General features: G+C 38.9%; 1 protein-coding gene across 17 annotated transcripts in view; it reads right to left on the bottom strand.

Moving 5' to 3' along the window:
• Positions 1-15,026, bottom strand: part of PCDH15 (protocadherin related 15) — an 813,949-nt gene that overhangs the window by 94,208 nt on the left and 704,715 nt on the right. The window lies entirely within an intron of this gene.

Raw genomic sequence — 15,026 nt, 5'->3', positions numbered from 1 at the left:
AATTGTAAATAGGATTATTTTCTTAATTTCTCTTCCTGCTTTCATTATTAGTGTATAGATGTCTGTACATTAATTGTGCATCCTACAACTGTTTTTTTTTTTAAATTCATTTATCAGTTCTAATAGTTTCTTGGTACTGTACTTAGGGTATCACAATCCTAGATTTCAAGATATACTATAAAACTGTAATAATCAAAACAATATGGTTCTGGCACAAAAGCAGGCACATAGGTCAGTGGGAAAGAATAGAGAGCCTAGAAATAAACCCATGATTATATGGTCAATCAATCTATGACAAAGGAGGCAAGAATATACAATGGGGAAGACAGTCTCTTCAACAAATGATACTGGGAAAACTGGACAGCTGCGTGCAAAAGAATGAAACTGGACCACTTTCTTACACCATCCACAAAAATGAACTGAGAATGAATTAAAGACAAAATGTGAAACCTGAGACCATAAAGTTCCTAGAAGAAACAATAGGTAGTAATTTCTTAAATATCAGTCATAGAAACATTTTTCTAGATGTCTCCTGAGGCAAGGGAACCAAAAACAAAATTAAACTACTGATACTACACCAAAATAAAAAGCTTTTGCACAAGGGAAATAATCAACAAAACAAAAATGCACCCTACTGAATGGGAGGAGATATTCGCAAATGATATAACCAATAAGGGGTTAATGTCCAAAATATATAAAGAACTTATACAACTCAACACCAAAAAATAAATAATCCAATTAAAAATGGGCAGAGGACCTGAATGGACATTTTTCCAAAGAAGACATACAGATGGTCAACAGACAAAGGAAAAGATGCTAACATCACTAATCATCAGAGAAATGCAAATCCAAATCACAATGAGGTATCACCTTATAGCTTTCAGAATGGCTAAAATCAAAAAGACAAGAAATAACAAGTACTGACAAGGATGTGGAAAAAAGGAACATCTGTGCACTGTTGGTGGGAATGTTAAGTTGGTGTAGCTATTGTGGAAAACCATATGGAGGTTCCTCAAAAAATTAAAATAAAGCTACCATATGATCCAATAATTCCACTATTGGATATTTACCCCCCAAAAACAAAACACTAATTCAAAAAGATATATGCACCCCTATGTTTACGGCATTATTTCCAAAAGTCAAGATATGGAAGCAACCTGAGTAACCATCAACAGATGAGTGGAAAAAGGAGAGGTATATATAAAGAATTTATACAACTCAACATGCAAAAAACAAACAATCCAAGTAAAGAATGGACAGATGACATGAATAAACATTTTTTCCAAAGAAGACATTCAGATGACCACTAGACACATGAAAAGATGCTTAACATCATTCATCATCAGGGAAATATAAATCAAAACTACAATGAGGTATCACCTCACACCTGTCAGAATGGCTAGAATCAACAACACAAGAAACAACAGGTGTTGGTGAGGATGCAGAGAAAGGGGAACCCTCTTACTCTGTTGGCGGGAATGCAAACTGGTACAGACCCTGTGGAAAACAGTATGGAGGTTCCTCAAAAAATTAAAAAGAGAGCTACCCTACAACCCAGCAATTGTACTACTAGGTATTTACCCAAAGGATACAAAAATACTGTTTCAAAGGGATACATGCATCCTGATGTTTATAGCAGCATTATCAACAATAGCCAAATTATGGAAAAAGCCAAAATGTCCACTGACTGATGAATGGATACACTACATCCATCCATCCATCCATCTCTCTCTCTCTCTCTATCTCTCACAATGGAATATTACTCAGCCATAAAGAAGAATGAAATCTTGCCATTTGCAGCAATGTGGATGGAGCTAGAGGGTATTATGCTAAGCGAAATAAGTCAGTCAGAGAAAGACAAAGCGTATGATTACACTCATATGTGGAATTTAAGAAACAAAACAAATGAAAAAAGAAAAAAAAAATGAACAAAGGAAGGAACAACAACAAAAAACCCAGACTCTTAAATACAGAGAACAAACTGGTGGTTGCCAGAAGGGAGGTGGGGGGTGATGGGTGAAATAAATAAAGGGTATGTATTTCAATAATGAAACAAAGTGCAAATAGAAAAAGTTGTATGGATTATTTCTCAATGGGATAATATCTCAGTGTATTTCAAAGACTGGATATACCTAGTCATTACATAATGGAAGAAACTGTTTTTATATTAATTTTAGCATTTATAACTATTTCTTATTCTATCATTCACATGAGAAGAAAACTTACAATTCTATACTGATACTAAGGTGACTTCTAGAAAGATAGGTCCACTATTTAGTTTCAAGGGCAATGATCAAATACATGAGCATTCCATCGAATTGTGTTTTGATAACTTACAAGCACAATGCATGCTGAACTGAGAACATCAAGATGATTATCATCTTACAGGTAAAAAGAACCTACTCAGAGAAAATAATTCACAGTGACAATGGACGTTTATTGAGAGATCCGTGTGGAGCCAGGCACCGTACTCAATGCTTTGTATGCATTTTCTCGTTTATATTCATGAGAAATGTGTTATATAGTCTTATAACTTGCAGACGTGGTGCTTACAAAAATTAAGAAATCTGTCCAAGTTTAGGCAGCCCAGTAGTGGCTAAAAGATAACAGTGCAGCGTTTCTTGGGTGGTTCAGTAGGTTAAGCATCTGCCTTCGGCTCAAGTCATGATCTCAGGGTCCTGGGATCCAGTCCTGGGATGAGCCCCGTGTGGGGCTCCCTGCTCAGTGGGGAGTCTGCTTCTCTCTCTGCAACCCGGTCCCTGCTCCTATGAGCACTCTCTCTCATAAAATAAACTTTAAAAATCTTAAGAATAGAAGATAATAGTCCAGGTTTGTCTTCATCATGGTGCTTTTGGAAAAGAGATATAGATTTAAATATTAAAACTTAAAAAAAAATAAATATTAAGACTTTACTTTTATGGCCTTTATGTTTCATATTAACTTTATTTTTTTAGGCCCTTGGGATTTAGCATATTCATAACTTTGGATTAAACTTTAATCAATAGTGACTTAAAACTTCCCTAGTTCCCTTAGTAATTCCTGTCACACAGAAAGGTCAAGAACTGGCATTCATTTCCTGCCTGCAGATGGGCCTGTTTTTTTTTTCTTTTTTGTACCTTTGGTCTTAGCTCCACCCCACACTCTCATTTTAGCTCTAACCCCAAACAGTACATCCACAAAGAGCCTGCCCCTCAGAAGTGGCTGTCTCTGCATCACCTGGCCTTGCCCTGCCGGGATGTTACTAATCCCACAGTGTGTTCTGAGCGCACTACCCTGGGGTTCTAGGTCTGCAAGGCAGATGGGTCTTTTCCTGTGATGCCTGTTCTTGCCGAGGGCCTAAGTCCTTCTTCTAAGTCCTTCTTCCATCCGGCTCTTTGATGACTTCAATCCCTTCCCCATAGTTTACCCTTTCTACCCAGCAGGGATGCTTCATTCGTGCCCTCTATTGTAAGACAGCAGTAAGACCTTCGCCTGTCCCCATGTGTCTTGCGGGCACAGGGACTTGTCAATCTATCCCTGCCCTATCGACATGACTACACCATTTTCAGGTCCAAATCTCATCTCCTGGGCTTACGGTTCTGGATTCTGGAACCTAGCACCAGATAAAACCATGCGCTTGTTCACTTGCATTCTCTCTATCAACGTCATCTTCCACATCTAACCTACTGTACCTGATCGCTGGCATTTCTCAGCCACCACCACCAATAACAGTGTCCCAAAACATGCTTTCTTACTAGAAACCATCAGAAAACTATATGGCATTGTCTCATCACACATTAAAAATAGAAAATTATTTTTTTTAAGACTTTATTTGAGAAAGAGACAGAGAGAACCAAGCAGGGGGAGGGGAGAGGGAGAAGCAGACTCCCCGTTGAGCAGGGAGCCCGATGCGGGACTTGGTCCCAGGACCCTGGGATCATGACCTGAGCTGAAATCAAGTCGGACACTTAGCCAACCGAGCCACCCAGGCTCCCCCCCCCGCAACAAAATAGAAAAGTTTTAATTATTAACTAAACAGAGAACTAACAAGAAAAATACAACCCCCTCCCCGTCTGTCAGAATTATTTTATCTTGCAAGAGGAATAGCTTAAAATGACCAGAAATTTAAGTAAACATCTTCCCTTTGTTTTTATGACATTTTTTAAAGTTTTGTTTTTCAAATTAGATCTCTAGAGGTAGCCAGCATCTAGATCAAGGAATGGAGCATTACCTGCCTCCCTCCTCAAAAATAACTCTTCTGATTTGATTAGTTCTTCCTGTTTTTGAGCTTTATATAAATGGGCTTAGGAAATTTTTTGTCTGAATTCATTTGCTCACATCATATTTCTGACAGCCATCCGTGCTGTTGCATGCAGACATAATTTATTCATTTTCATTGCTCTGCAGAACTCCACTGTAGAAATATACTACAGCTCATGCACGTACTGTGACTGGACAACGATGTTTTTTTCAGCTTTTAGATATTATAATAAGGAGCATATCTACAAAAAGTGGATTTTTGGCACACATCTTTTTTAAGCATCTGTATGCATTTCTGCTGTGTCAATATTTAGGGGTAGAAATTCTGAGTCAGGGGTTATGCATATGTTCACACTTGATAATGCTTTCCAAAATGTTGTACTAACTTACATCCCATCCGCAGTATCTGTGAACTCTGGGTGTTGCAAAATTTGGTTTCATCGGTCTCTTTTTAGCCATTCTTATCAACAATAGGGTGGTCTCTTGTGGTTTATTTGTAAATCCTAGTAGTTAATAAAACTGAATGCCTCTTTTGTGGGTTTTTTTTTTTTGCCAATTTTTATATCCTCTTCATGTAGGGCCTATTCCAATCTTATTCCTATCTTTTTTTTTTTTAAAGATTTTATTTATTTGAGAGAGAGAATGAGAGAGAGAGAGAGCACATTAGAGGGGGGAGGGTCAGAGGGAGAAGCAGACTCCCTGCCGAGCAGGGAGCCCCATGCGGGACTCAATCCTGGGACTCCAGGATCATGACCTGAGCCGAAGGCAGTCGCTTAACCAACTGAGCCACCCAGGCGCCCCCTTATTCCTATCTTTTTATCTTGGGAGTTTTGTTTTGCTTTGTTTTGAATCATCATTTTGTTAGAGTTCTATACACTCTGGATTGGAGATCTTTGATACTAGTTTGTAACATATCTTGGGATCTTTTGGCTTCAGGTGGTAATAAAGTCTTTCAAATTACTATGAACCTCATTGACTTTGTCTTTTTATAGATTACTTGGATCACAAGAGGCCATGACTGCCTAGGGGGAAAAAAAAAATCCTGGGAAAAATAAAATGAAGCACTATAAAAAGGAGATATGTTTGTCAAAACTAGTGTAGCTACCACAACAAGTTTCAGGATCTAGTTGATGGGAATCTCTAGTTTCCAGTTTTATTATTCCTATGCATTGAAGTGTTGTTTTGTGAATTCAGACATTTCTCTGCCTTTTAAAAAAAATTTAAGTTCTTTTGGCACCTCTCAGATGTACAATGACTTATGAATTAACCAAAATAAATGATGTTCTCTTTATGTACATAATCTTGCCTTAGGCCTGCTGGTTTTCATTATGGAAATTTTATTAAAATTACTAGGAAGAATCAGCCATTTTTTATGACCTATTTGGACCTAAGTTTTCTTCATAATACATATTAAAAGAATCTAGTATTTTACTCTTCTTACTGGCAATACTAATAGGCGATTCAAAATTAAATGGATTTAGAGAGATATGAATAAAACTTTTTAAAAAGATGATTTATCACTTTTGCTTAGATTGGTGTTATAGGTCTTCTGTGTTGGGTCAGGACGACACAAAGTTAAACAGAGGTTCAAGAAATTACAGGACGTTTTCGGACAAAAGTGATTCTTATTTGCATGAATCGTCTTTGGAATTGTGTTTGGCAATGCAATCCTCATTTTCACAGGGATTCTGAGATTTTTAAGCTGAGTGTCAACACTCCTACCAGATGATAGAAGACGCGATCCTTGAAACCTAATATGGGAGCACACACACGATCATTACTACCCTACAACAGATAAAATCTCCTACAAGAAAATGGAAGCTTGACTCAAAAGATGATATTCCATATCCATACCCTGGACTGTTTTGCATTTAATCATATGAAAGACATGTAGGCATTAAATAAATTTCTAACCCCAGTAGACAGTGATCAGACTTTGAAATATATGAGCCACCAATGAATTTAGGAAAGACAAAATGATTTGGCCATTCATTGAATAAAGTATTTTCTTGTCATATATCATGTCCAATGGCTTAAACCCATAAAAATTCCTCAAGCTCTCTACTTTTAAGGAAATTTCCAGTTATGAGAGCGACTTTTCATCTAGTTTTAAGGACCCAAAACCTTCCTGATTTTTCAGACACTTATAGCTTGGAAAAAATAGTTCCCTTTCTATTTTAAGCAACAGAAATCAAGACAGTTCTTAATTAAGTCACATTCAAGCCAAGAAGTATAAATTAAGTTACTACCATGTGAATGGAAGATTTTAGATCTCCTTTCTGTGATAATAGAAAGGCTGATTTGTATAGAGAAGGAGAAGAGAAAGAATGAAACTTACATTTGCAAAATTATTTTATCTGGACAGTCCATTTGCAGCAAAGGAAAGCCGTGGTTTGTCCATTTATACCATTAACAATGAAACTATAATTGTATACTTGTTTATACCAATACGGACCAATGCTATGTATCAGGAACTTTACATATCTCAACTTGTACAAGGGAAAAAAATGTAGGCTTGGACTCTTAGAAACAGAGTACTTAGCGATCATTTGTTTGCATATACCCCGCAGATTTCCAAAACAGGTACGAGGCTGTTTCTGAAACTCCATAAGGTTTAATAACATAAAAATAATTAAAGGGGAAGATGACAGAGAATAAAAGCAGAGCATCTCAAGGAAACCAGAGAGAAAGTGTGCCACATGCGCGTTGCATTAAAGTTAGTGTGCCACATGCGCATTGCATTCATCTTCTAAAATTGCTAAAGATGAATCAAATATTTGGCTTTAAGTCTCCAGCAGACAAACCGAAAGGAAAACATCATTCACTACAACATAATCCAAGACCATGTAACAAAAGCATACCAGTTGTTAGGAAAAAAAACAATTTTCTCGACAATTCGTGTCTCCATCAGAGTTAAATAAATGGAAAAGTATGATGGATGCCTGAAATTCAAAGAGATATCAAACCTAAGTCTTAATTTTGGCAAGAAAGAGAAATTCCCAGGGAAATGAGAGATCCTGTAACTCTGAGCATTGGAAGCAGACTCAAGAAAGTTTCACTGAAAGAGTATTTCTACTTATCTGAAAATCGATAATTTGTTCACATAGTTCATGGAACGTCCTGATTCAAGAGGCTAAAAGACATGGCTATACGTAAAAAATAAATAAAATTTTAAACAAACACCAATTTGAGGTGGTATGCACAATACATCTATAACGTCATTGAATTTGTGGGGAAGCATGACATTTGAATTATAGTAGAGAAAACACACACATAAATACGTAATTAAAATATAATGTGTCTAAGTTCTAAATAGACACATAGTAATTCAGTTATAGGGTCGTAGCCAAGAAGGCAATGGGCTTGTGCCTCTTGAACAGTGTTCGTATAAAGCTGTGTTTCCCATAGTTGGCAAAGGGGAATCAAAATCAGTATTTTATGAGATTGGACTGATACTTTTAACATGTCTATCGTATAGAGTGCCTAGGGAGAAAATGCTCCTAAAATAATCCACTGGCTTCCAGTGACACAAACCACAAAAACTGAGACATACACGGCGCTTTGGATTTCAGAATTAAGTAATCCACACGACTGACCTTCAAATGTAGCTCTCAGATATAACAATTCTCTCAGGGCACTTGGCATTTTTTTCCTCCATGCCATCATTTTTCTAAGGTTAAGTAACATACAACTATCAGAAATGGTTAAAGGCTTTAAAAGGCACCAGGTCCTAAAGCAGTATTTGCATACGAAAAGACAAGAATGGCCAGGAGAGTTGAAGTGTAACACCCCACCGAGACTTAATTTCTGGGACTGAGTCCAAGGGATTTGAGCCAGCCCTGTACTCTGGCACTTGGGAGGTGGCAGAAAGCTGTCTCTGGGCGGGGAGCTGGCGGTGCATCCTGATGGCTCTCCTGACTAGCTGTGGGCAGGTAACATACTATTTCTGTGCCTCTGTGTTCTCACCCGTAAATTGAGAATAATACAAGAACCCCATGGAGTTCCTGAGGAATATGAATGATTTAGTTCCTGAGAAGCATTTAGAGTACCCAGCATCACTATTAGTATCCTCCTGGACGTGAGCCAGGCACGGGGCGAGTCCAAGATGCCACGCTGGGGAAACATGCTAAACCCTCACAAATGTGCTGGAATTGTTTTCCACCAGACCTGCGTGAGCAGGCACAGGGCTGGGGCTCAGGAGCCCTCGGAAGCACCAACCTGACTCCAAGTAAAAACTACTGCCCCCTTCACTGTTCACCTTGCGGATTTCTCCACGCTTTGCCCCTGAGGACATCTGCATCCTCTACAGTGCCCTTCGCTTTCTTCTCTCAACAGCATCATTCTGCTAAATCCTCTTGCCACGTCTCAATGCTTATTGAGAAAATGTAATAAATAATTAAGGATTTGACAGTGAGAACTGTTCCTTTGTTGACACTTTTTCAAAATCGTATTTTTAGTTCATTTCTTAAACCTGGCTTCTCTAATAACTCAAAGATGCAATATTCATAGTCTTTTTGACATTCAGTAGACATCAAGTCAACATTTTAATTCAATTTTTCTGACACTGAGTTTTTCTCATCTGCAATCTGTGGAGAGAGGGACTTATTACACTAACTTCTGGAAAATATCCTCATAACTCAGAGATTTCTTGATCATACTTGGTCTCTCCCTATATTTGCAGTCAGGCTCTTGGTTGCAGTTAAAAAAACACACATTAAACTGAAAAAATTAGTTACTAAATTGAGCGGCGCTTCTAAAACCCGATCTGATTTGTTGCTTTAATAGAGGGAATTATGATTCACAGAGGCCACCTCAATTTGAGAAGCAATTAGTTGCCTTGTTAATTGCCTCCTAATTTTTCAGAGAAACTTAATATGTTCTGTTATTTCTGCCAACATTCCATTTCTGCCACGATTCTACTCCTCACTTCCCATGGGAAGCAGGGGATCTGGAAGTTACCAGAAAAGTCCTTAAAAAAAGTAAACCGAACTGAATACTCACTTCACTGGTTATGGGCTGAGATGCTTGGAAAGTTACTTAACCTTACTAACTACCATTTTTCCCAACAATACAATAAAGAATAATCTCCACCCACTGTAGAGGTAGGTGTTTTATTTATTTATTTGTTTGCTTGTATTTATTCAAACAAATTCCATAGGCTAAAATATGAAGAGTTTTTCCACAGTTCTCAGAAAAATAATAAAGACATATAAATGGCAGCTATTGTTATCAGTAAGGTGTATTGATTAATATTTTCCACAGGACAAAGAGGACCAAAAAAGTTAATGTTCAAATGTCCAGCTTATTCTTACTTAGCTCACACAGGAAATTATGAGTAATATTTCAAATACTCATGAATTTTTCCAACTTTGCTTTCATTGGTTACATGGCTGCTTTTGAACTTTTTTTTTTCTGTATTCTGGACACTGTTTCTTTTGACTTTTAAAAAATATATGTTGCAAAATATATGCTTTTAGCTTATTGCTTTTCTTTTCATCATTGACAGCATCTCTGTTATAGTGGTCTGTTATTCTGATGTAACCAAATTTATCAGTCATTTTTCATTAGCAGAGGACATTTCAGTAAGTGATATTCAACTAATGGTCTTGACCCAAAGTTAGGGGCATCTGAATTTCCTGGGGGCTTTTCTTTTTTTTTAAGATTTTATTTATTTATTTGTCAGAGAGAGAAAGAGAGCACAAGCAGGGGCAGAAGGAGAGGGAGAAGCAGACTCCTCGCTGAGCAGGGAGCCCGACATGGGCTTTGATCCCAGGACCCTGAGATCATGATCTGAGCTGAAGGCAGACGCTTAACTGACTGAGCCAGCCAGGAGCTCCTGGGGGCTTTTTCAACATACAAGGTGCTGTAGATTCTGACACGTACGTACTCCCTACAGGCTGAGAGCATCAGAGCCAGATAGTTGCAGCCAATACTGAAAGCAATGATGATGTGTTGGAGAACAAAATGTTAAAATCCACAGTTATATAATCAATAAAAATAAACAGATGAAAACAAATCTTTACTTCTGAAGCTGAATGTAAGATTCATATTCACATCAAGCTAAGAGGGATGGGTACCACTGAGGAATAATAGTTTTGAGAGGAACAGTTTTCATATTCTGCCAACATTGGAGATGCACTTCTCCCTTTGGGATTTTTCCTTCACTGAGCTAAAATAGCCATCACATAAAATTTACCATTTGAACCATTTTTCAGTGTACACCTCAGTTGTCTTAAGTACATTCACATTATCATGTGACCATCACCGCCATTCCCATCTAGCAGGTTTTTGTCTTCCCAAATTGGAGCTCTGCAACCTTACACATGAACTCCCCATCCCCCGCCCCACTGGCCCTGGCAGACCACCCTTCTCTTTGCCGTCTCGGAACCTCATACAAGTGGAATTATACATTTGCCTTTTTGTGTCTGGCTTATTTCACTGAGCATATTGTCTTCAAGGCTTATGCATGATATAGCGCAGGTCAACATTTCCTTCTTCTGTAAGCCTGAATACTATTTTACTGCAGGTATGCACCATATCAGGTTCATCCAGGCACCTGCTAATGGATATATAGGTTGTTGCCGCCTTTTAGCTATTGTGAATGATGCTGCTACCAACGATCATGTGTCTGATTGCATTCCTGCCTTCAATTCTTTTGGGTATATACTAAAGGTGATACTTTTAACTGATGTTAATTCTTGTCTCAAAGACTGGAGAAAGAAATTCCTATTGATTTTCTTCCCCCTTTCCCTGCAATAAAATAACTGATTGCTTGTGACCGATGGAAATCAGTTTGGTGGACCAGTGGTGGCAGAGATATCAACATGAAACCATAATAAAAGTTGTAGATTTTCCCAAATTAATACTTTTGTTCTGTGTCCTTTTGACACAACCTATGAAGTACTTTAACGTGACATGAACAATCAAATTTTTGAGCCAGAAACCAAATCTCTACATGTCTGTGTAAATAAAAGACTGACTTACTTACTCTTTTGTCTAGTTACTAGAATGTTAACTCGGTAAGGGCAGAGGGAGAGTCTTTTTTGTTCGCCTCCTTATTTTCAGCACATGCTAGGAATGCAATATATATTTTCTGAAAAAAGGAACTTGGAACCAGTCTCTAAACATATTAGATATGCTGCTTCAGAGCATATATACACAACTTTCTTTTATTATCACTTATATTGCAGAATTCATTTTAATAATGCTCTCACTGTGTTGCCTTTACCTTCACATATTTTTAGGACGGCCCTTAATCCACTCTCCATATTTTAAGCTAGTTGAGTATAGTCTTATTCACCTATATTTTATTTTGTTTTAAAGATTTATTTATTTATTTGATAGAGACAGCGAGAGAGGAAACACAAGCAGGGGGAGCGGGAGAGGGCGAAGTAGGCTTCCCGCTGAGCAGGGAGCCCGATGCAGGGCTCGATCCCTGGACCCTGAAATCATGATCCGAGCTGAAGGCAGAAGCTTAACCGACTGAGCCACCCAGGCGCCCCCACCTATATTTTAAAGTCTCACCTTTCTTAGTCAATTCTATAGTATGTTTCCTCTTCCCCTTCCTACACATTACACAATTTTTTAAATTGTGATTTAAAAAATTAGATTTAGGTTTAAATTTAAATTTAGATTCCAGGCATCAAGGTTAAAGGCAGCTCTTCCAAGTGTCCACCAGTTAAGATTTATTACTCCCATCACCTCCCGAGCTCCCTGCTTCCAATCACTGCTCCACAAACACACTCTGCACTTCTTCCTTCTGGCTCCTGGCTCCCTGCTTCCTCTGCTTAGACACTCCGGCTCTGCCTCATTTAAGCTTCCCTGGGAGAAAATCTAACCCCCTTCAGTGCCACTCAAATTCTTCATCCCTCTGAGAGTGTTCATGTTCTTTCACCAACTGAAATGTCTCCTTCCTTTGAATCCATGTGGCAACTGGTGCTTTCCTAACAGCATTGATTATTACAGCACATACTTGCATCGATACACTGTTAAAGTGTATCTCTCCATTCTCTCTCCATTCCTCCTCTTTCCCTCATGTGGAATATTACACTGCATAAAACTTGCTTCCTGGAAAGAATCCCTCTCCCTGGCATGAGTACCCCCCCAATAAATCGAAGGGTGGGGTGTCCCTCAGAGTTCTCAGTCATCCTGGAGAAATGACCAGTCTCAGCCTCTCTACCTCATCACAGGAAGTCCACGTGTTCATTCCAAAGCACCTGTCACCACCCAGATACTCCTGCCCACACAGCCCTTTACACACGAGGATGACCCAGATTCCTACCTCACCTCTGCCACCAGACTTTCCCAGGGGTCCTCTGGAGTTCACGGTCCATCATTACCAATATCCCCTAATACCCAGCCTTCTCTCGGGATATTAACTTTGCTTTCGGATTTCTCGCCCCCATGCTGTCCCCCCCCCTCCCCCAGGAGACATGGCTTTCTGCAGCTGTCTCAGACAGCGGCCCCCATACTTGACCAGGCACAGAGCCTGGGGGCAGACAGATGGCAGGTATCTCTCTGTCTGAATGAAGGCTTCTAGAATGTCATTCCACCTCCTTTGCCACCTTCTCCCAGTTCCTCTGAAGTACATGTCATCAACAGATTATATCACTCACAAGTATCTCACTACAGTCATCTATAGGCCTCTTGAAAAATCCCCTTTATTAATGGGATATTTTCAAGTTTGGCTTATTTTTCTTTCTTTCCACTACAAATGCTCTCATTACCATAAACGGTCAGGGGAAGATCCACCGGGCAATCTAATTTGCAGCATCTGACTTTTGATCACTCCCTCTCCTACCAATCTGCTCTTTACAGGGTGCAGACTGCATTCTCCTGACATTCCTTCCCCCTTGCGGCGGCGACTTCTCAGTGTCCTCTGAAGGATTCTCTCCCTGATGTCCAAGTGGTGAGTGCCAGGGCTTAGTCTGAGAACCTCTCTGTCTACACCCATATTCTAGGTGATTTCATCCTGGCTCACCATTTCTTCCCTGAATTTAGATCAGCATCTGTGACTGCCTTGCCATATTAAAAATCTCCAAGAATGAACTCAAGATTTCTGCTACTGCAGTACCTGGGAGAGGGATGGGGAACAAGACCTCAGGGTCATTCTTGATTTCTCTCATGCCCCACATATAATGTCAGCAAATCCTCTTGGCTGTCTTTGACTCCCTCCTGACCCTCTCCTTGGCCGACCGCCATGGTCCAGCCCACTGCCACGTCTCTCCGGGAAAGTAGTACACGGGGCCCTGTGGGTCCTTGTCTGAGAATACTGTTCACCACCCCCATGCTAACCCTGCACAACATCCAGAATAATCCTCTTATACTGGGTTATATCATAGCTCTGAATAAAACCCTTCAAAGACTTCTTTTCTAACATATTGAGGGTAAACCCCATATTCTACATTTCCAATCCTGGGCTACATTTCCAATCCTGGGCTACATTTCCAATCTCATCTCCAAAGAGTCTTCCAGCCACACAGACCTCCAAGCTCCCTCTAGCTTTAGGGACTTAGCAGTGGAATGAGCAGCACGCTCCTGACCTAGGAATTCACAAGTCTTGGTCTTGATCACAGGACTTTGTATTAAATAGCTACCAGTTTTATTCAACAGTGACTTGTTTCTTTCACTAGTTTGTAGTACTGGGATGGTAACTCTTTTAGTTTGTTTTTGAACAGCTCTATGTTCAACTTCAAGAACAGTACGCACTGTGAGTACTCAGAAAAATTTGCTGACTAGATGAATGAACTGAATCAATCCACACTTCATGGGATGAAGTAAAATAGGATAAAAATCAACTCCTTTGGAGTTGCTTCTTACTTGCAAACCATAATATGATTTAGATATAATGTGACTGACACATTTGTGGACCACTTTTGGTTCTAAGTGTTGATTCAGATCAGGAGTCAGTTTTTGGCACTATGAAGGGGCTGTTTTGCAAAAACATTATACATGTTCATTTGCTTGTTCATTTTCCTCTTTCATACTTCGTGTGCATAAGATGATAAAGCTATATGTAAGAAGAGTTCTAATCGTGGTTCTCCTGGTAACAAGAAAAGAAAGGCAACTAACTGATCATGAGTGAAACTAGAGGCAACCAACAGTTGGATTTGCCCAGGGAAATTTAGGTTTTATGTGTGTATATTAATGCTACTTAAAAAATATTCTTAAAAATACCTTCAGAAAAATAACTGTAATTAAGAATATAAAATGCTGGGATGCCTGGGTGGCTCAGCTGGTTAAGCATCTGCCTTCAGCTCAGGTCATGATCTCAGGATCCTGGGATCAAGTCCCACATCGGGCTCCTTGCTCAGTGTGGAGTCTGCTTCTCCCTCTGCCCCTCACCCCACTCTTGTGCTTTCTCACTCCCTGACAAATAAATAAAATCTTAAAAAAAAATTCTAAGTAGGTTTGTGATTTTTTTCTCACATATCTGAGTTTTTTTAAACTTTTAATAAAGTGCTAAAATTATTAGTGTTATGTTTTACATGTTTCAGATTTTGAATTTAAAAAAAATATTGCAGAAAAAATAATTTAGTACATTATTTCTTCAATTAGAAAACAGTAATTTTATATTTGCCACTAGAAACTCCACTTTACCAATCTTTGGAGTTTTCCTGAATTAAACCTGTAAGAAGCATACAAATCTACTGGGAGCCACACATTTTAATGATTTAATATCTTATTCAGTGTAAATTATCATAAGTAATTTTTCCTATTTTTGTAGTAAAAATAAAACATAAAAGTTGCACAGTATTCGCCTCATAACTAATCTGCAGTATGGCTAA

The sequence above is a fragment of the Neomonachus schauinslandi genome, chromosome 6 (assembly GCF_002201575.2).
Source record: "Neomonachus schauinslandi chromosome 6, ASM220157v2, whole genome shotgun sequence".
Taxonomy (NCBI): Eukaryota; Metazoa; Chordata; class Mammalia; order Carnivora; family Phocidae; genus Neomonachus; species Neomonachus schauinslandi.
Note: the sequence above shows the minus strand (reverse complement) of the source record. Positions and strands in the feature narration are given on the sequence as shown.